At 49.5% G+C, this 21,345-nt stretch overlaps 1 long non-coding RNA gene and 1 other non-coding gene across 2 annotated transcripts; both read right to left on the reverse strand.

The window, feature by feature from the left end:
- Positions 1-6,290: 6,290 nt before the first annotated feature.
- Positions 6,291-20,964, reverse strand: LOC126523676 (uncharacterized). The gene is made up of 2 exons (XR_011891924.1): positions 20,246-20,964; positions 6,291-6,434 (listed from the first exon to the last, which is right to left on the reverse strand). It is a non-coding gene; the product is annotated as an uncharacterized lncRNA (long non-coding RNA).
- Positions 10,153-10,225, reverse strand: TRNAS-UGA (transfer RNA serine (anticodon UGA)). Its single transcript has one exon. It is a non-coding gene; the product is annotated as a tRNA-Ser (tRNA).
- Positions 20,965-21,345: the final 381 nt, after the last annotated feature.

Genomic DNA, 21,345 nt, shown 5'->3' on the forward strand with positions numbered 1-21,345 from the left:
TTCATGTATCTGCCTCTTACAATCTTGCTGCAATAAATTGTTGTCTGCTATTTTCGTGCTCTTGTCTGTGCAGCAAGTTCACTTATATTTAAGGAACACGGCACATTTATTTACAATACACCTTTTGGCGTGAGTTACTAGACGTACAATATCATAAACGATAAAGTTCTACTTCCTCAATAGTTGGCATGATTGTTGCGCTAAGTTACAGCTTGAAACAGCAAATATGAATTTAAATGAAACTAACATGAGTGAAACACCTTTGCACGCTCGTCGTCACAACATATAAACAGCGGCACCAGCGCCTGCATGAAATCACGCGATTTAAGCAAAGGTATGGGTCACACACACACAAAAAAAATGCAAGAAACGAAACTGAAATTGGAGCCTCCGAGATTGGGCAGCGTGCGTAACCATCTTGGAGGCTGGTGCGTTTCGCCGATTCCGCTAGGTGCACTGAGAGCCAAAGTCGGCCGCAGGCGCCTATGGGAGTGTCCGCTCTTGTCGTATACTGTGTTGGTCTCGGGGGCGATGTTCAGGTGTTACTCTATGGTTCAGTGCTACGAGCCAGTGCAACTCTCATGACATCCTGAAGCGGCGGTATGGATCGTGCTCATATTATTTGCATCGCTCTCGGGTGGTGTTGGCATTTGTGTTTGGAGCCATCATTTTTTAAAAGAATGCGTTTATACGAAATAGTATTGGTTGAACATAGCAAACTTTCGGCAAGGTTATCCAGTTTTCACTGCTGCATTTGTACTGTAATCAAGATTAATGCCTTTTCGCACAATCAAAAGTTATGACAACAGCGTCTCTCTAATTTTTAAAAAGAAATGTACGCAAGGCGGCGCCTTGAAGTTTCCTCCCGCGGTGCGAGTAACCAGCGAAGTGAACAAGAGATGGCAGCGCCGGCGCTTGCGTCGCGCTAGTAGATATTTCTGGCACCCGCAACGCTATGGGGCTCTTGCATTGCCCAGGGGGCGCTGCGAAAAAGGTGCTAAAAAGCGCCCTCTGTCCTAAAATGGGTCGTACCAAGCTCGGTCGTCTGCTTCGGAAAGCAAGTTTACAATATGGACCCGCCACTTTCGGTTGTGTTGTATCACGGCCTGCAGCGAATATCGGGCGCCGAAGATTTTTTCAGGAGTGGCACGCTGCGTAAAGGCAAGAAATTATGCAGTGCCGAATACGTGTATGCCGTTCAAGAATTAAGCGGCGAAGTTTTAGCGCGGTGTCAATCGCAAGTGAAGCGAGTCGCGTACGAAGTGGAACTTCAGGTAAGGTTTGCACGCTGCTAGGTTCAGGCGCACAAACGCGAGGAAATGCTTGCTATAAATGAATCCACAGCAGCGATAAGCAGACATCATGTGTACGGAACTGCTCGAGCACACGACGGTACGCGCCGCGACGGCAGCGGTCTTTCAGCATGCCGCGATGTACGAACTGCTCGAGCGCACGATCGTACGCGCCGCGACGGCAGCGGTCTTTCGACATGCCGCGAAACGGCGGGTCTCCTGCAATCTTTGTTCACTGCATGCCGCTAAACAAGTAGTTAGGCCTGCGTTGTAGTAGCGGCCATCTGTCCCTTTTAGTAACTGGTAATAACTGATGCAATGCATATGAGCTCGCACGTACGTGAGAATCGCGCAGCGCGAGCTCGTGCGCTACTCGCTTGATGTAGCTTTTAATGACAACGCTCGAAAATCGATCTGCTGTAATCAATACTATCTTGCTGCGCTGCCTCAACATGCTGGCTTGAGGTCAAGTATGAGCACATTTAACCCTCTAACCTGTGCTGCTCGTAGTGAGGTAGTGAATTATCACCGAATCAACCCGGCCATTTGTAGTCATTTGCACACACCTGGGCACTTCACCACTTCGCACCGGTCGAATTGTTAATTGTCGCTGTGGCCGGGTAAACACGCGGCCGGGTTTCGAATCGTGAATCACCAGCCATGCCTGCTGCTATGTCGGTCTGCCGTCGGGACTGTAGGTGCAAAAGACCGAATTTTAGAACCCAGATCTATAATCAAGCAAGCTTCAAGACAGGTGAAGCAGTCAGCATGGCGCGAAGTTTCGCTTACCCAGCGCGACGAACTGCAGTTATACAGCGCGCCCGACGCTCCGCTTCGTGAGGCCTTGAAGGGAAACGATAGAATCGGATGTTGGGATTCAGGCCTTCTTGTTCATGGCAGCCCACGACGCATCAGTATCGACGGTGACGCTTTTTCGATGCTGAGCTAGGTCCCTCCGGATCGGCGTCGCCGATTCCTTCTGCTTCCAGCATTACGTCCCACGACACACGGAGAGTCCGTTTTCGTTAAACTATAGGCTGCGACTAGCTCGCAGCGTGGTCGACGGGGTCTGTGAGAAGTGACGAGCCTTTTCGCACTCGCAACAGGGCAGAAAAAAGTGCGAATCGACGCAAAACTCGGCCTAGAAACGTGCTTCGCCACAGCCAGGGCTCAATACGACCCAAGCTGGTACGACCCAGATGTCGTTTCCCGCGCCGCCACCAGGCGCCGCTACTATACCTCAAACTCCAGCGCAAGACGCCCATCGGTGATAGTCGGCCGTTCCTCAGCCAGCCGAGTCGGGCTGAGTCACTTGCGTTTCACGAGACAGCGAAAAGGTGGCCTAGGACGTGCGCGCATCACCACTGGTATGTCGCGTATGTTGTCTCAAAGGAGAAAACAAGCGCGTTGGCGCCAACATACCATGACTCATTCCATTTCCCAGTGACACGCATCCTAGCTATGAAGCAGACGACGGCTTGTACGTAGCAGACGACGGAAGCGAGAAGCGTTTTCGACGGAATAATCATGCGCTTTGAGGTAGCTGCTTTATTTTTACTGCGGAGGAAAACTGTTTTGCTTTACCGAGAACCTTACGTTCAGCGCCTTCATTTCAGTTTCGTAGCCAAAACGTCAAGTTGGCGTCACGTTACAAAAGCAAAATGGGGCCATCAGCGCCATTTTATTCGCGTCGCGTCTACGGATTGTCCAGGGGCCGAATCTCATAACGGTTCGGAATACGAACCGTTCGCTTCGCCGCTTACGTCACTAAATGTGCCACTCCCAAGCCGGTGGTGGAAGAAGGGGAGGACGCGACCAATAGATGAGAGGGTGCCACCTCTGAAGTGTACGTCATTATATGACGCGCTAATCGAGGAATTGCAGAATGTTTCTGCTTGCTAAATAAATGTAAAATATAAATTAAATATTATACGCCAAGTTCCGAAGTATAAACGTGTGGTGCCTGGCGTTTGCGCAATGCAGAAGTAATTTATTAATGTCAATCTTTTTCGCTCTCAGTCGACAGGCGGTACAGCAAGCGTAAATACATTACGCTTGCTATACCAGAGCGCAACGCTATGTCGTCTGCTACCAGGAGCTCGCACGATGCACGCAACAGGAACGCACTGCCAGCACTTTTAAGTAGCGCGCGCGACAAAACCGTGAACTGGTTCTTAGGGACACCTTTACTAGCCGACTATATCAATTGTCCTTCTTTTTTCGCCCTTCGTCATCGACTCGGACATGACTCGCTCGCCGCCGCGCTGCCGCTATCCCTGCGATCTGCGCCATGGCGCGTCGCGTGACAAAAGCAATGGAACTTGAAATCAAACATTACGATACACGGGCCCTGCATTGCGTGCGCCGCGATGTAAAATCGATGAGTGTGGTGCTGACGGTGCGCGCTGTGCCGTGAAATTGAGGAACGAAGCGCTGCACTCCCGAACTAGAAAAAGAAGGGCAGCCAAATAAGAGATCTCCACAATATCTTCCCATCCTGACTGTATAGTTTTATCAGCCGAACGAAGGAAGCGTTGAACCAGCCAAGTTTGAACCCTTCGGATTGCTGAACGGCGATCTGCGAGCTATCCACGCTGGTGATAGCACGGGGAATTCGATCTCACCTTGCAAATATCCCCTTGGCACTGGCTTTGAAGCGGAGATCACGGGAAAGCTGACTCAACCCTTCTACCGGCCAACAGAGTAAGTGCGAGAGCAACTTTGTGGTTAGTGTCGGCAGCAGAGATCTAGGTCATTCCGATGAATGCTTCACGTCCGACCGACCTCTGGGAGCTGCAGGCCGGTGGCGATGAACCGCAGCGCGCAATATTCTTTCCTCTGCGTGGAATGACCACTGGTACGTTTGCAGCCGTGTCTCCTCCATTTGATAGCGTAGCCTGCAAAATGTCTACTTAGAAAGCCAGCAAGCGTGGCGCAACTCATTATCCGTCATTTCTTCGAACGCGTATCGCACTTCCAGCCTTGGTTGATACTGAAAGAGCAAAGCCAAGCAGACGACGAAGGCAAGTAATAGCCTCCGAAGCAACCAACGCACGCGCGCGCTACGCCCACGTGCCTCCGGGGTCGCGCGACCGGCGCGCGCGGCCAGGGCCGCAAGCCGACAGCCAAGCCACAGCAACTGAACCCAAAGGGGACTACCCCTTCGCCGGTTCCTACGACCGGTTCGCTTTGAAGATGATTGACAGATGCGTGACGTATTCAAAAATTGCGATACCGCCTCGCTGCCTCTGACGAACTGTGACGTAATCAAAATTTTGGCCAATCAGGTGAGGCCAGAGGAACGGTTCCCCAACCAAACCGTTATGAGATTCGGCCCCAGAATAGACGAGCGACCCTAGGAAGCGTTTTGTTGTTGCCAGATGAGCAATAACCATTCCGCTAAATCTAGACAAATCCTGTGTTTTTCTATGATGTTTTTTTCAACATGGTAGAAGTACAGATCACGTATATGTGTAAAAGGGGGCGTGGCCAGACACCATCTAGGTTTTGAAAAAGGTCATTCTTTAGGCTAAATAAATCGCGCACGCGTGACACAGTCAACATTGTTCAGGAAAGACTGGAAAATCTATTTTTTGTGAAAGTTTGCTCTACGCTATTCATTTAAAGAGTGTCACAAAGGATTAATATCACAGCCTGAAGAACTGGCATCAATTTATCAGGCATTGAATACCTTTACTGTACCTATGATATCGTGCCCGCCATGAGCATGTCCTTATATGGGTATGCGAGCCACCACAACTTCAACCAAGAAATATGCTCGTAATACCATCGCCCGCGTTGACTATGCTCAACTGCTTGCATGCAAGTTGTCGAGCATCATTCTCCCTCGGACCTACCAGTTTCTAAATAAATTCTGGGGTTTTACTTGCCAAAACCATGATAGGAATACGAGGCATGCTGTAGTGGGGTACTATGGATTCATTTTGACCACCTGGGTTTTATTAAAATGCACCCAATGCACAGCACTCAGACATTTATGCCTTTGGCATCCATCGAAATGAGGCCACCACGGACGGGATTTGATGCTGCGGCTTCGGGCTTAGCAGCGACTTTCGCAGCGACTGGTGTAGTGGCCACTACTCCACCATGGTAGGTGGCTGCAAGTTTCGCAAGAGGACCAGAAGCACCACGGTGATGTCCACTTTTGGCCCAGCTCCCTCGTGTTTACCATTCTATAAAGGTGACATTTCTGAGAAACTTCTCTTGTGCAACAGAGGCCCGCACTAAGTGCTCCACCAAGGGGCAGATGTCGCCTATGAAATTATTCTAGCCACACCCAATACATCCTCCTCTCCGACAATCAGTGACCTTGTCAACATCTTAAGGCTCAAGCCAAAGAGCTCTCTGCACGCCCCAGATATTAACGGCACCAGGGCGATGCTTTTTCCACAGGTGCTAGTATTACAATGTTACTGACAGACGCTCAAGAGACCAGATGCCACTATGATCAAGAGGTGCCCCTGGGCTCTTGGAACGAGCGAGTTTGCACCAGCCCCAAGCGAGATTGTTCTTGTAAATACAGTGTAAATAGTCTTTATCTGTGTGTTTCACTACACGTAAGATTTTCTTTAAAGACACTGCACTCATAATTTTTGCAATGGTTTCTTGTAGGGAAATAAAGAAACCTTGTGAACATACATGCTTTTGCTTCTGACTGCCGTTCACCTGTACCTATTCTTTACTAATAGTTGACTTCATTCTTTTCAATTATGCATCTTTGCGGATGCCTACACTACCCTTCTTCTTGTGCTGCTGCACCCTTCCCACACAAGGTTACCCATCCTTAGTGGTGTTTCCTGATCCCTGAAATGTGTCTTGCTCACAGCTTCATAATCTTTTTCTTAAGTTGTTCTATTTTAAACCATTTCTGCCATTTCCTGTTAAGTACAGTGCCCGCTGCACATCATGTAAAGCGAAAATGACTAATAACAGAATCTTTTGGAGCAGAACCGAAAAGGCTCGAAAATTTCAGAGAGGTGAGAGCAAGAAAAGCGACATTTCATGTTGTAATAAATGGCTGTGACACAAGCACAATGATGAATTAAGTCAACCCCAGTTCCTTCTTGATGATGTTCCTCAGAACAGAAGAGACAGGCACTGGATGGCCGTCTTCACCCATGTCTGAAAAATAGCAAAAAGAAAATTGAAGTCAGGAAATGAAACAGAAAAAAGTTTGTGCAGATCCCACACACTGTGGGAATCGATGTTATGGCAAGCATTTTGCAGGTAGCTGGCCATACAGCATTGTTTGGTGTTCAGCAAAGCATTACCATGTGACCCAATGTGTTCGCGTAAATTGTGTAGTGCATGTGATGACAGCAGCATCAGAACAAACACGTTGAAGATGATCGCAAAGCAGAAATGCATTATTTCTACTGTGGCCGTTTGACAAGAACTTGTACATGCCGATTCTTGTGTTCTACATAGGTGGCCAACGGGCGTTCTTTACGTCATGCGGACAACATTAAAACAATGTGCTCCGGCAAAGAAATGTTAAAACATGACTACCCTGGCTTGATCACGAAGACGTTACAATGTTGACAGTTTCAGTTAGCTGCTACGAAGAAAGTACTGAGGAATGTTGGCTGATCCCGGAGATAGTGCACTCTCACAGAGTCGTAAGACTGTCATGAGGAAAGAAGATGGCACATGCTTCAAAAAGCTTTGGAAGAGAAGTACGGTATAGTATAGCGCTGCTGTGCTCGACGTCCGATTCCGCCATTGTGGTCACATTTTAATTTCTTTTTACTAAAACTAGACGAGTAAAGTACCTACCTACCGCAAAGTGTCTAGAATGAGGCAAAGAATGCTTCACATTAAGAACAAGGTAACATGTCAAGATAGCATGCAAACAGGCATGCAGGACTACAAAGGAGATGAAGACACAAAAGTGAACACTAGTTGGAAGTTCACTGCCTTGTTCTGACATACATGTAGCTTTTGTCCTCATCCCTAGCTCTGTTTTAATACTGTTAAGATGGACCAACTTGCCTAAATCAAGGTATTGCTATTACATTATGTTACTAACAACTGATGGTTGATTGCAAATGGTCACTACGTTTATGTACACCATCATACAACAACAACAAAAAATACGGGGCCAGACCCACGGTCACAACATAGATTCTTTTCCAGCACAATCATCGGTCACAGGCCGCTACTACGAAAGGAACAGGATATCTTTTTCCTATAACAGATGAGCAGCTCACATAATTTCTGCTTCTACTATTTATCTCAAATGCCACAATTGTCTCCCTAGTCATATGATCCGTGTTCTTGCATAGCACTTCCACTATCGCACAAGGGCTTACAGCTACAGGACATGCAATGTGCGGCAAGATGACCACTTGTTTCCAGCTTGGTAACATTGGTAAAATGTCCCCTTAAAGGGCCCCTCACCAGGCCACATAGAAAATTTCGGTTATACGCTGGAAGTTTTTTCGTGCCCTGTAGGGAGCGTTTTACCGCAAGAATTTTTCAAATTGGTTCATTAATAGCCGAGATAGAGAAATATTTCAGTGCAGCGAAGCCATAATTTCAGGAGGCGAGCTTCACCACCAATATACATACGAGAGAGTATTGATTTCAACTGCGGAGGCAGAGACTTGCCTGCCTCCGCAATTGAAATTATTTCCCTGGTTCTCTCATACCAGAGCCGGAGGATCGCGTGACGTATAGGTTACAGGCCCCACCTTCCTCTCTCGCTCTTTTTTTCTTCTTCTTATTATTATTTATTTATTTTCATTCTGTGTGGCACACTTCCATTAATGGTCTTGCTTGCAAGCTGTTGCGTTTGTCTCGTTTCACGCGCTGTGCACAATACCTGATTAGCGATGCAAGTCAGTGCCACAACCACGAGCACAGCACAGTTCCGCACTGAACTTCCTGAACTCTGTTGTCTGAAGCAGGTAGCAGTTTTGCAAACATTTTAGATTCGTTTTTTATCAACTTCACATGGGGTAGGGGTGCGCCACCCGTGCGTGGCTCACTTCATAAAATTGGAGGGTGTGTCGACTGAAATAAACAGTCGGCAGTGCTCGTCCTTGTCTACCGTGTCTTCTTCGTCTGTATGTGTATTTTTGGCGCTATATTTGGAAATAACTATGCCAGACCAACTAGCCCAAAAAACGGTCTTGAAGCATTCACTTACTATCAGCAACTTGGCCAATTAGCCACTTTGCTCCTTCACCCGCTTCTTTCATAGGGTTAAAATGCATTGCATCTCACTCATTTTACGCTGTACCTCACAGATTCATGATGAATAAAGTCACTATTTCTTTGTTTCAATTTTTTTTTACTTTAATCCAGCCGACACTCTTGGCCACATTGTTCTTGACTGTGACTGTACGTGAACTGCAGAAAATAAGCTGTTTTTCAAAATCATTCTTTTCGTGCTGTCAACTTCCCCTATGATGCAAAAATCTTCTGCTGTATCAAACTCTAACTATGACTTTCTCCCTCACACACATTTCATTATCACATACAAGGAAGCTACGGTACCTGTGATATATGCAGAAGACACCATGTGACAAGAGGTGTTTTTGTGGTGCAGTAGTCTGCCTAAGATGATGCCAAAGGTGAGGTTTACACATACGAGAATATAGAGAGTCACAAATTAAGGCAAGCAACAACAGCACAAATGAGCGCCTGCAGTCTGAAGGGGGAGAAGAGATTGGCTACAATAATGGTGAAGTGCGTGTTTAAACGTCTGTTTCAAGTATTGTGGTAGCGTCGTCTGCTACACTGTGCAGTGCATCTGACATGCGCAGCGCCTATAGGGGCACCACAGAAAGCCACGTACGTAGAGGCGGCTGTTGGAACTGCAGGTGGGCCTCGTGCCGGAGACGCCTGCTTTCGCTGCAGGCATGACTTAAGTGTGTGCGTGCGATTTGCCGCTTGTGCGCGTCCCAGATAGTTACTTCTGCGGTGTTAGTGTGCGCAAGGTACTGGCACTGTACAATAGTAGACATGTGTCACCTTACGCACCAAGTGTTTGCCGCAGATGAACATCAACAAGCTTGCCTACAAAGTGGAGCTCATCGCCAGTATGCCGCTTTTATAATAACGCCCTGGTCACTAATGACCTCATTTGTTGGCCCGCGAACAAACATTCTTTATGTACACACTCGCTTAGTTTACATGCCATATTTTTTAAGAGTAGGTTGAGGGAGCACCGTCGCGTCTGCGGATGGTTGGTACAGGTGTGGCCACGTGAGAAGACAGCAACAGTAAAGCTTCCAGACCTTGAGAAAAATAGCACATATAGGACTCCGAAAATAATTAAGGGTTGGTTGTTTTTATGCTTGCATCTTACCACTGTCTGCACAGAATGGATTTCACATGTTCTATCGTTAAACAAGTAGAGCATCTCGATGATTCCACGGGAGCACGTGAGTGAGATTTCGGAAGATGCCATAACTGAAAATTTACCTCCCCGGTCAGTCAAGATCATATTAATTTTATATCTGATGTTATTTTTTAGTGCCACCACAATTTTCGCTAGCATCACCCTCGTACCGAAATGTAGAATTGAATCACATGTTGTAATGCCCAGAGTCTAAATAGCCAATACAGCGCTTTTTAATTAGTTAAAAGAGTACGTTGACACAATATTAACACTTTGAAAGCAATTACAAAGCATTGTAATAAATAATTCTTGTAAACCACATGCTACATTGAACGAGAAGGGGATTAACCGAGGGGCCCGATTTTTATTAGTCATATCATAAGCCAACAAACACTGACACCAAGGACAACACAGGGGAAATTACTTGTGCTTAATAAACGAAAATAAAGAAACGATAAATTATTGGAAATTAAAGTGGATGAAAAAACAACTTGCCGCAGGTAGGAACCGAACCCACAACCTTCGCATTTCACGTGCGATGCTGTACCAATTGAGCTACCGTGGCGCCGTTTCCCCATCCACTTTCTAGGGTATTTATGTGTCCTAGTAGAACCCTGGGAGTGTTAGCCAGCGCCACCACTCTCAGACCTTGGCCGCGGACGCGGAACGTCATTTTTGCTGCAGGCGTCACGAGAACGTGATCTTTTTGGGTGAAGGCAACTGGTCAATAAACCTACACATGCTACCTGAAGGCATCAAGCATCATCAGGTAGCATGTGTGGGTATGTGGAGGTTCCCTAGCTCTCGTAGTCTATGTAGTGCAGCTCTGTTAAGCTTTTACAGTAGTGCATGAGCTTTTACAGCTTGGCAAAGAGCACCATGGGAGGAAATGTGTCCCCTGGACTTTTGGAGTCGCTGCTGTTGAAGTAGCAGCTGCTCCCAGAAAACGAAGAAACAGCCTTAGACGACACTGCACTACCTGCCGAAGCCACAGAAGCGGCAGAAGTTGCCTTGGACTATGTGGACTAGGTAGAGAAGCACAGTGATTCACGCCTGGTCTATTACATTGTGGGCTACGTAGCCAGGAAGTGCATCATGTTAACTGATTGCAAGGCATGCAGGGATGCCTGCCTTGTGATAAGAGAAAGTGCCGCGCCAATTGCCACAGAAGCTTGCAAACAGTGGGACATGAAGGGGGCAGGTCTTCTGCACCGATCATTCTGCCTGTACAACCTAATTTAGAGTCAAGGGTAAAACGGACATCGACCAATAACATTAAAAGAAAAGAAACGAAGACGTTTCGGCTCTCATACGGGGGCCTTGTTCACAATGAAAGTAAACGAAAGGGGGGAGATGATTATGTACGAAAGGAAGGAGATGATTTTGTCCATTTTACCCTTGACTATGAGCAATCCCGACCAGACGAGTTTTCGTCGAACTCCTGATAACCTTATTCAGCCCCTTGAGTACAGACTCATTCAGGCATTTAGCACAACATGACTATATGCAAAAGTGGCCAAGGATTTCTTGCTTCTAGCAGACAATGTGCCACAGATTGGTTGCACGGAGCATCAAGAGGGTTAAGCTGCATGTTTCGTAAAACATGTGAGGCTCTGCAATGACTGTGCTATTTGCCATAAATTCGTATTAAGTCATCAGCGTTTTGTACTTTCTAGAATTTTTTTACCACATTGCTGACATATTTCATTCACTTCGTCTCTTTAAAGTGCTATTACAATCGAAAATATCTGATTAATGTGCGCTTGACACATTCAAAGCCATTCCAACGTGCTCGCCTTCCACGATGATTCCTATGAACTGTACTTTCGGCGAAGGCATAAGCACGCCAACCTCAGCAAAAGATGGATGCAAAAGCCCTCTTCGCTGTATCGGCTGCGAGGTCGGTGCTCGCAGTTTCTACATGCAATGAATGCAGTGAGACACTTCATTACATTCTCTCGGCACCTACAATGCTGAAAAATATACTTGTCAACATAGAGAGCATTCAAGTGGAAAATCTAAGCTCGACACATTATTTCTCCGCCCGGAGGTACACGGATGCCCCGAGAAGCTACGGATGGATGTAGGATGGATGTAGGATGGATTAAAGCCCCTCCATCCACGCGCCACCACCGCTTTCTTAAGTAGCGACAACCTTTGTTGTGCGCTGCCTTTTCCCCTCACACCAAATCCGGTTCCGGCATTTCCGGTTTCAAAATTTCCGGTTCCGGCGTTTCCGCTTCCTGGAGTTGCGCTGCGGAAATTTCCGCTTTGACTGCCGATGCTGAGACGCCCGCGCGTGCTTAGCAGAGCTGTGGCAGTGACCATGAGAAGAATGCAAAGGCGACAAGCTGTTGTATTCCGCTGAAGTAGTAGTTCGCGGTCGCCGTTTTCCAAATGCACGAAAAACGGCAGTGATCTCCAAGCACCCATGCACTACATTCCACTGTACGTTGTCTCTCGTGGCGCAACACGTCGCAGGTTGACGCGAAGCAGCGAACACGATCAGATCGCTGATTACAATAGGCGGTGTTTCTTGGATGGAATCGCATTCACAGTTTAAACCGCAGCTGGTTGTTACGTTTCGCCTACAACGCGCGGTAATGCCGGCGCGGATGCAACGGACGCCGGGGCTTCGCTCAAAGCGGCAGACATTTGGCCCGTTCGACGCCGCCGCAACGCCTCCCCGCCAAGCGTGTCCAGGCGTGTTTCAGTGCCACGTGTCTTCGTATGTGCGTGTGTGTGTGTGTGCCCACGTTTGTCAAAGCGCGGCAGCCGGGGAGCGGAGCTCCCCAAGTGAGGAGCCAGCAGGTCTGTCCGTCGGCGGGTTGGCGATGCGTCACTACACTCGGTTCAGCATGTCTCTCGGCTCGACCGTGCGCGCCGTCGTGGGCTCATGCTCCGCCGTCGCGTGGGCTCATCCCGTGACCTTCCTTCTGGCCCGCGACGCCGAGAGTATAAGAGCAGCTGCCCCCGGACGCCAGGAGAGAGGCTCCGATTTGTACTGTTGAGTTACGTGCTCTCCCGTCTCTCCACTCCGGTCGACCTGACCGGCCGCTCTTTTGCGTTGTTAGAATAAACAAGTTGTTCTGTTACCAGTCTTCTCATGCTTTGCCGGGACCTTCGGATGCTTCCAGTGCCCCAGGCCGCCAGGCCAACGCTACCCTTGGGGCTTGCGACCCATTGGCAATAACGGGCGTCAGCACCGAGACCCCAACAACTGGTTGCCAGCGGTGAGATCGCGACAACGGAGGCCAGCAGCGAAGAGATGCGGTTGACTGTATGCTGAGCAGCACAACGACCATCCGGGAGCAGTGCAACGAGCCCTGTGTGATGACTGGTTGCCTGCAGCGGAACGACTGCGCGGAATTCTTGGCTGCGAGGTTTGGTGAGTGCGGGACTTTCTTCTTCTGAGTTTTGCCAGGCTTTTGTTAGTGTCAGAAACAGAGCTGGTAATTGTGGTTGTCGTTGCTGCCGGGTTAGTTTGCGGCAAGACAATAGTAGGCAGTAGAGAAAGCAGCATTCAGAGCAGCCATGGATTTGAAGTCGTTGCGCAAACCGATATTGCTGGAGCTTGCAAGAGAGTTGGGTCTGGATGTCTCAGACAAACTCAGAAAACCAGAACTGCTAAGGGCTATTCTTGAGTTAGAAGCTGAGGATGACGAGCTGTCGGAATGCCTTGAGACCATTGAGGAGAGGGAGCGTGAACTTAAAGAGCAAAAAGAGAAACAGGAGCGTGAACTTAAAGAACAGAAAGAGAAACAGGAGCGCGAACTAAAAGAACAGAAAGAGAAAGAAAAAGAAGAGCGCGACCGTCAACACGCTTTGGAAATGAAGCGTCTCGAGTTAGAGATGGAACGCGCTCGTAATGGAAGTCAGGCACACGGTGCAGGAGAACGAGTATTGTTCAAAATGACTGACCTGATGCGGCCGTTTAAGCTTGGAGAGGACATTGGTTTGTTCCTGGTTAACTTTGAGCGAACGTGCGAGAAGCAGGGGTTCTCTCGGGAAACGTGGCCACAGCGCTTGCTCACTTTGCTACCCGGCGAGGCGGCCGACGTAGTCGCTCGCTTGGAGAGAGAGGAGGCAGAGGATTTCGACAAAGTGAAATCGAGTCTGCTAAAAAAGTACCGGCTGTCAGCGGAGGCGTTCCGTCGGAAGTTTCGGGAAAACGAGAAAGGCAGAAGTGAGTCATATACAGAGTTTGCGTACAGGCTTATGTCAAACATGCAGGAGTGGCTCAAAGAAGAGAAAGCGTTTGGTGACCACGAGAAAGTTCTGCAGTGTTTCGGGCTAGAACAGTTTTATAGTCGGTTACCTGAGAACGTGCGGTACTGGGTCTTGGATAGGCCAGACGTTAGTACGGTGGCTAGAGCCGCTGAGTTAGCCGAGGAGTTTGTGACGCGTCGGGCTCGCGGAGCTAAGGACGGTCAAAAGGATGAATTTGGCTCCAAGTTTGAGAGGCCGAAGTTCACACCCATGAGAGCAAAGGGGGACACACGTAGTTCGGATGCAAGTGAAAGCAGTCCGACCAAACGTACGGAGACGGCGGCAACCGAAGCCGAACGCAGAAAGCGGTTCGAGACGAGGCAAGCGCGCGTTTGTTATACGTGCCAGAAGCCGGGTCACTTTTCGGCGCAGTGTCCAGAAACAAAAACAAAAGTCGTGTTTTTGTCTTTATGCAGCACTGACGAGAACATGAAGCTTCTCGAGCCTTACATGCGAGACCTCCTCGTGAACGGGAAAGAGTGCCGAGTGCTTCGCTATTCCGCAGCTACAATGGATGTAGTTCACCCCTCTTACGTAGAACCCGATATGTTCACGGGCGAGTGCGCATGGATCAAGCAAGCAGTGGAAGCTCATAGCGTGTGTCTGCCGGTAGCAAAAGTGCTTATTGAAGGACCTTTCGGAGCACTTGAGACGGAGGCCGCAGTGTCATCTATGCTGCCCCCCCAGTACCCGTACCTATTTTCGAACAGGTCCGATCACCTCCTGCGCGAGAAGGGGCTTTTGTTTGGTGAGGCTAGCGTTCAGGCCTTAACCAGATCGAAGGTTCGGGAGCTCGCTGCAAAGGCGGTTGTTGCGGGGCCGACGTTGTTGAACGATGAGAAAGGGTCAGAGGCGCAGCAAGCTGGTATTCAGAGCACGCCCGAACTGAATAAAATTGAGCCTGTAGCGTTAAAGACACCAGATACTGGAGAGGAAAATCCCGACACGGGAAGGTTAGAAGAGCTGTCTCCAGATTTGCTCATCGCGCCTACGTCAGACGGACTAAACAGGTTGCTAAAAGTCAGCCGGTCGGCTTTGATAGCCGAGCAAAAGAAGGATGGCAGCCTAGAAAACATACGCTGCGTTATCAAGGAAGGTATCGCCAAGAAAAATGCTCGCTTTGTGGAAAGAGGTGGGGTCCTGTACCGGAAGTATCTAGACCGCAGGGGAGTGGAGTTCGATCAGCTGATCGTGCCTCAATGCTATCGTCAGGATCTGTTGCGCTTGTCGCATGGGGGTTCGTGGTCCGGACACCTAGGAGTTAAGAAAACTAAGGACCGTCTCTTGCAAGAGTACTATTGGCCAGGGTGTTTTCGGGACGCAGACCACTTTGTGAAGACATGCGACACCTGTCAGCGGGTGGGCAAGCCAGGGGACAAATCGAGGGCGCCGTTGAAGTTGGTGCCTATCATTACGGAGCCTTTTAGACGGCTCGTTATTGATACAGTGGGACCTCTGCCGGTAACAGCCACAGGGTACCGACACATTTTGACTGTGATCTGCCCAGCGACAAAGTTCCCTGAAGCAGTGCCGCTTAAAGAACTCAGCTCAGTTGAGATAGTCAATGCACTACTGTCCATATTTGCGCGAGTTGGTTTTCCTGCAGAAATCCAGTCAGATCAGGGTACAGTGTTTACTAGCGCTTTGACGACAGCCTTTCTCGAAAGGTGCGGGGTAAGGCTGTTACACAGCTCAGTGCACCACCCCCAGTCGAATTCCGTTGAGAAGCTCCACTCCGTCATGAAGCGCGTGTTGAGAGCATTGTGTTTTGAACATCAAACTGACTGGGAGCTGTGTCTGCCTGGAGTGATGTTTGCATTAAGGACCGCGCCGCATGCGGCTACGGGGTTTTCGCCAGCTGAGCTGGTGTACGGTCGCTCGCTGCGATCTCCGCTTCGCATGCTTCGAGAATCATGGGAAGGCAGGGGCGACGACCCAGTCGTGGTAGAGTACGTGCTTAAGCTCCTCGAACGCTTAAGAAGGGCACAGGAGTTGTCAGGTGAAGCAATGGCAGAGGCCCAGCAGAGGGCCAAGGTTTATTATGATCGGACAGCCAGGGCCCGTCGTTTTGAGGTGGGCGATGAGGTCATGATATTGCGCACATCGCTAAAGAACAAACTCGACGTGCAGTGGGAGGGCCCAGCACGGATTGTTCAAAAACTGTCGGACGTTAACTACGTGGTGAGTCTGCCAGGAAAGCGGAAAGCACAGCAAGTTTACCACTGTAATCTGCTCAAACCCTATAAGCAACGGGAAGCAGTGGTGTGCATGATGGTAAACGTTCCCGAAGAGCTTCCGGTCGAGCTTCCGGGACTAGGCTCAGTGACGAACAGGAAAGACACCGATCAAGTCATTAGTGACTTAATAAGTAAAGCATCGCTGTCGCCTGAGCAAAAAAACCGAACTACACCAGCTCTTACAAGAGTTTCAAGGTCTGTTCTCTGAGAGGCCTGGTAGGACTTCTGTCCTTACTCATGACATAGAACTTACCTCCCCAGAGCCAGTACGATCCAAGGCGTACCGGGTGTCACCCCGCCAGAGCGATATTATGGAGGCTGAGGTAAAGAAAATGCTACAGCTCGGTGTTATTGAAGCGGGTGAGAGTGATTATACCTCCCCTTTGATTTTAGTTGAGGTACCGGGCAAGGAACCTCGTCCTTGCGTCGACTACCGCAGGCTTAATTCCATCACTAAGGATCAAATTTATCCGATCCCTAACATCGAGGAGCGCCTTGAGAGAGTGAGTAGCGCTCAGTTTATTTCCACCCTAGATCTTGTCAGGGGTTATTGGCAGGTTCCACTTACAGAAGAGGCTAGTAGGTATGCGGCATTCATTTCACCAATGGGGACATTCCGTCCTAAAGTTTTGAGTTTTGGTTTGAAGAACGCGCCATACTGCTTTTCAAGCCTCATGGATAAAGTGTTGCGGGGACAGCAAGAATTCGCTTTACCGTATCTAGACGACGTAGCGATATTCTCCGCATCCTGGCCTGAGCATATGGCGCACTTGCGGGCAGTGCTAACCCGCCTGCGCGATGCGGGCTTGACAGTCAAGGCTCCCAAGTGCCAGTTAGCACAGGCCGAGGTTGTCTACCTCGGACACGTGATTGGTCGGGGTCGTCGCCGCCCCTCTGAAATAAAGGTGGCCGCTGTGCGAGACTTCCCGCAACCGCGCACGAAGACCGATATTCGGTCGTTCTTAGGTGTCGCCGGCTACTATCAGAGGTACATCCCCAGGTACTCTGATATCGCGGCTCCCTTGACGGATGCTCTGAGAAAGACAGAGCCGCAAACAGTCGTCTGGGATGAGACAAAGGAAAGAGCTTTTAGCGCCCTAAAGAGCGCCCTAACAAGCCAGCCTGTGCTACGATCGCCCGACTACTCAAAAGGGTTCGTTGTTCAGTGTGATGCTAGTGAGCGAGGCATGGGCGTTGTACTGTGCCAACGGGAAAATGGAGAAGTAGAACACCCCGTCCTGTATGCTAGTCGTAAGCTGACGAGTCGTGAGCAGGCGTATAGCGCCACCGAGAAAGAGTGTGCGTGTATCGTGTGGGCCGTTCAGAAATTGTCATGTTACCTAGCTGGCTCGAGGTTTATCATTGAAACGGATCACTGCCCTCTCCAATGGCTGCAGACCATCTCTCCCAAAAATGGCCGCCTCCTGCGCTGGAGCCTCGCTTTGCAACAATATTCCTTTGAGGTGCGTTACAAAAAGGGGAGTCTCAACGGTAACGCCGATGGCTTAAGTCGAAGCCCCTAACGTGGGAATCAGCCTCAAAATTGCTTGTTACGGATGTTTTTCTTCCTGAGGCAGGATTTTTTTAACTTATTGCTTTTGTGTAGTGTTTCAAAGTGATGATGTGCTTTCTAGTGCAATTCTCCGATTTGTGGACGCGTTCTGAGTGCTGCTAAACTACTGTAAGGAACTAGGCAGCAGTATAAAAGGGGAAAGAGCCTGGCAGGGCTTAGTGAGGGTTGTGCCGTGCTTGCTGACTGAGCGGTTGACTTTCGGCGTAGTTCTAACGCTTGCCGGAAACGAGAACAAAAATGTCAACTCTCCCGAAGTCACTTTGCAGTGTCCTGTGTGCACCTGAACGTGAGAACGAGGCCTTCTCTGTGCGCTGCGCTCAAGAAACGCCAAAGGACGCCCGACTTCGGTTATGAGCATCATCGAGCGACATCCCTCCGGACAGCGGATGCAGTCCCCTGACCATCGGGATCTCCTTCCCCCGGCGGGGCGGTCTGTTACGTTTCGCCTACAACGCGCGGTAATGCCGGCGCGGATGCAACGGACGCCGGGGCTTCGCTCAAAGCGGCAGACATTTGGCCCGTTCGACGCCGCCGCAACGCCTCCCCGCCAAGCGTGTCCAGGCGTGTTTCAGTGCCACGTGTCTTCGTATGTGCGTGTGTGTGTGTGTGCCCACGTTTGTCAAAGCGCGGCAGCCGGGGAGCGGAGCTCCCCAAGTGAGGAGCCAGCAGGTCTGTCCGTCGGCGGGTTGGCGATGCGTCACTACACTCGGTTCAGCATGTCTCTCGGCTCGACCGTGCGCGCCGTCGTGGGCTCATGCTCCGCCGTCGCGTGGGCTCATCCCGTGACCTTCCTTCTGGCCCGCGACGCCGAGAGTATAAGAGCAGCTGCCCCCGGACGCCAGGAGAGAGGCTCCGATTTGTACTGTTGAGTTACGTGCTCTCCCGTCTCTCCACTCCGGTCGACCTGACCGGCCGCTCTTTTGCGTTGTTAGAATAAACAAGTTGTTCTGTTACCAGTCTTCTCATGCTTTGCCGGGACCTTCGGATGCTTCCAGTGCCCCAGGCCGCCAGGCCAACGCTACCCTTGGGGCTTGCGACCCATTGGCAATAACGGGCGTCAGCACCGAGACCCCAACATGGTGCAATTAAAGCCTCTCCCTCGACGCGAAAGTAAACAACGCTAAAATAACATAGCATCACTTCCACTCGGAACAGGAAGCTGCAGCTACGGAAGTTCCGCTTGACGCCGGAAGCTAAGGGGGTGAGTGGGAGAGGAGCGTGGAGGAGGAGGGTAGGTTGGCGGTACTTAATCTGGTCGGCGGAAACGCGTATGGAGGGGCTTTAGCATGGATGTTATGAGCGTCCTCTTTGGAAAGGGGCGGTAGGTTGTGCCACCAAGCTCTTGCTATTATACTGCTTAATGTCCTACCGCTCCTGCCCGTAGCGCCGTCATGCGGCAGGAATGCATTGTGGGGTCCGCATCCAGAGGCCAGTCTTCACACCTCCCCATTCTAGCCACCCTAGCCGCGGAGAGCATCGCAAGTTGGCGCAGTGTGCCGCAAGATGGCGCCAGTTGCTTCGCATCCACGTCGCCGGGGAGCATACAGATAGAGAGAGAGAAAAAAGCGAGAAGCAGACCGCACCTGCGCTCTCTTTCTACAATCTCCCTCTCTTCCTTTGCGAGTGCGTAATTGCGCCGCGGAAGACGTGGTAGGTGCCCCAACAAAGCGCAAAGCTGTGTCACTTGAGATGAAGCTACAAATTTCGCAAAACTCAAGGTACGAGCTCGCGCAGTCGATGATATCGACGATTCTGAAAACAACGAGTGCCACGATCATGAAGTCTATAAGCAGTGACCACGCCAATAAATGGAAATGGTGGGCTTTGTGCGCCAGGGCAAAACCCCCCATTTGTGAAACCAACATGGTGGCAGCCGCTGACATTACCAAACCCTGGGAGCACATCGCTATACTAGCAATAAAATCGGTGGTACTTCCATGGAGGAGTTTCTGAATGCAGATAGCACTGCCTCGTTCTGCGAAGAATCTCCGACGGGGCAACTGATGTCGCGACAGACGGCAGCGTTGTGCGACGGAGGCAACGAGATTGACTGTGGCCCATCTATGACACCAACCCTAATGTCCACACTAAGTGCACCGTTGTTGATAGAGTCACTCACTGATTTCATGCAAGCTAAATTATAGCCACCACTGTTCGCACAGCTGCTGGACACGATACACACCGCGGTTGCGAACCTGAAACTTCTGCAAAAGCAAGTGCAGATTTCTGACTATTTCAGCACACCTAACGCTTGACATGCTGTTTAGAGGTATAAATAAATGTTTCCCTTTTCGCACCCAACTTTCTACAAGGCAATTTTTTATTGTAAGTGGCAAATTTGGTTTCGGGGCGACGAAGGTATGTTCGGCAGCTTTTTTAAAACCTTTTTTTTTTTTACAGCAGTGCAGAAGTAGTAATGATCAGTTATAACAATCGGACTTTTCGTTCTTCTTAATATCATTTTAAGTGGACTGCACTGTAATAGAAAAAAAGAAAGATGGCCTACCATTGTACTGAACCAAGAGGATGCGCGACCGACAAGCTGCATTGCCGCTGACTAGCTCCCGCAACTTGTCAACAAAGTTTCTCATCTGTACTTGCTGCTGTTCAGCCGTCAACTCGCCACATTCTCGCATGTCGTTCAGCGTCAGCAGCGGGCTTGCACCTTCAGCCACACAGTAGAACTGCACAACACAAAAAATAGGAAGGTGTCACAACGTTAGCCTCTTCCTGCTGCAAGCTCTAGGCTGTAAAGCTTTCACCACTACAGTCCTGTGTAGGTCTTTTCAGGTGGGACAAAAATAAAGCAGTCAAATGCAAGGTACTGAAGATAGTAAGAGCAGTGATACTGTTCAACTAAATTGCATGTTTCTTGCTCACACAAGCTTTGCACGTAAGAATAAATAAACTAAATCAAGCAAATGTAGTTTCGAAACAAGACAAAAGGCATGAAAAAACAAACAACAATCAGCCGTAGATGTAAAACATGCGTTTTCTCATTCCAAGTGTGAGCAGTGAGTCCAGGGCCTTGATTCGTATGGCCAGAAGGCCATTGCAATCGTTACTTCCAGGTGAAAACAAAGAGGATTACCTAGCAACCATTCTTCACATCTTCACTTGTGCTCAGCAGTGTACCAACAATCCTGCTCGGAAGCTGCGAAAATTGTGTGAGAGTTGGAGGAAAACTTGCGTGTTAAAACAGAAAGGGGCTCCACAAGAGTTTTTCTACTAGCCTGTCATGTGCACCCTGAGATCAGCAATAAATCTTATGACATCATCAACGAACCGTTCTAGCGCGAACCAGGGTGGCCTGGTGCAAGGACGATCAGATAAAATGGTGCACAAGAGTGCTTCGGTGCAGTTTGTAGAGGATGCCGCTAGTAGAGGCGACAAGCTCCAGAAGTGACCTTGCTGCTAATTCGACCAGGATTTATCTGTTCTTGGAAGGTTTTATATTGTTATGCGAGCGAACGATTAAGAACTGGAGACTATTTATAAAGTATATTTACAGAGATAACTGCAGCGCTGGCCAGTTCAGCCGACAGCTCGACAGCCAGAGAGCGTTCGTCGCCTTCGTCGGGGCGCCCCCGTGCATCGTCCACAAGA

The sequence above is a fragment of the Dermacentor andersoni genome, unplaced genomic scaffold (assembly GCF_023375885.2).
Source record: "Dermacentor andersoni unplaced genomic scaffold, qqDerAnde1_hic_scaffold ctg00000779.1, whole genome shotgun sequence".
Taxonomy (NCBI): Eukaryota; Metazoa; Arthropoda; class Arachnida; order Ixodida; family Ixodidae; genus Dermacentor; species Dermacentor andersoni.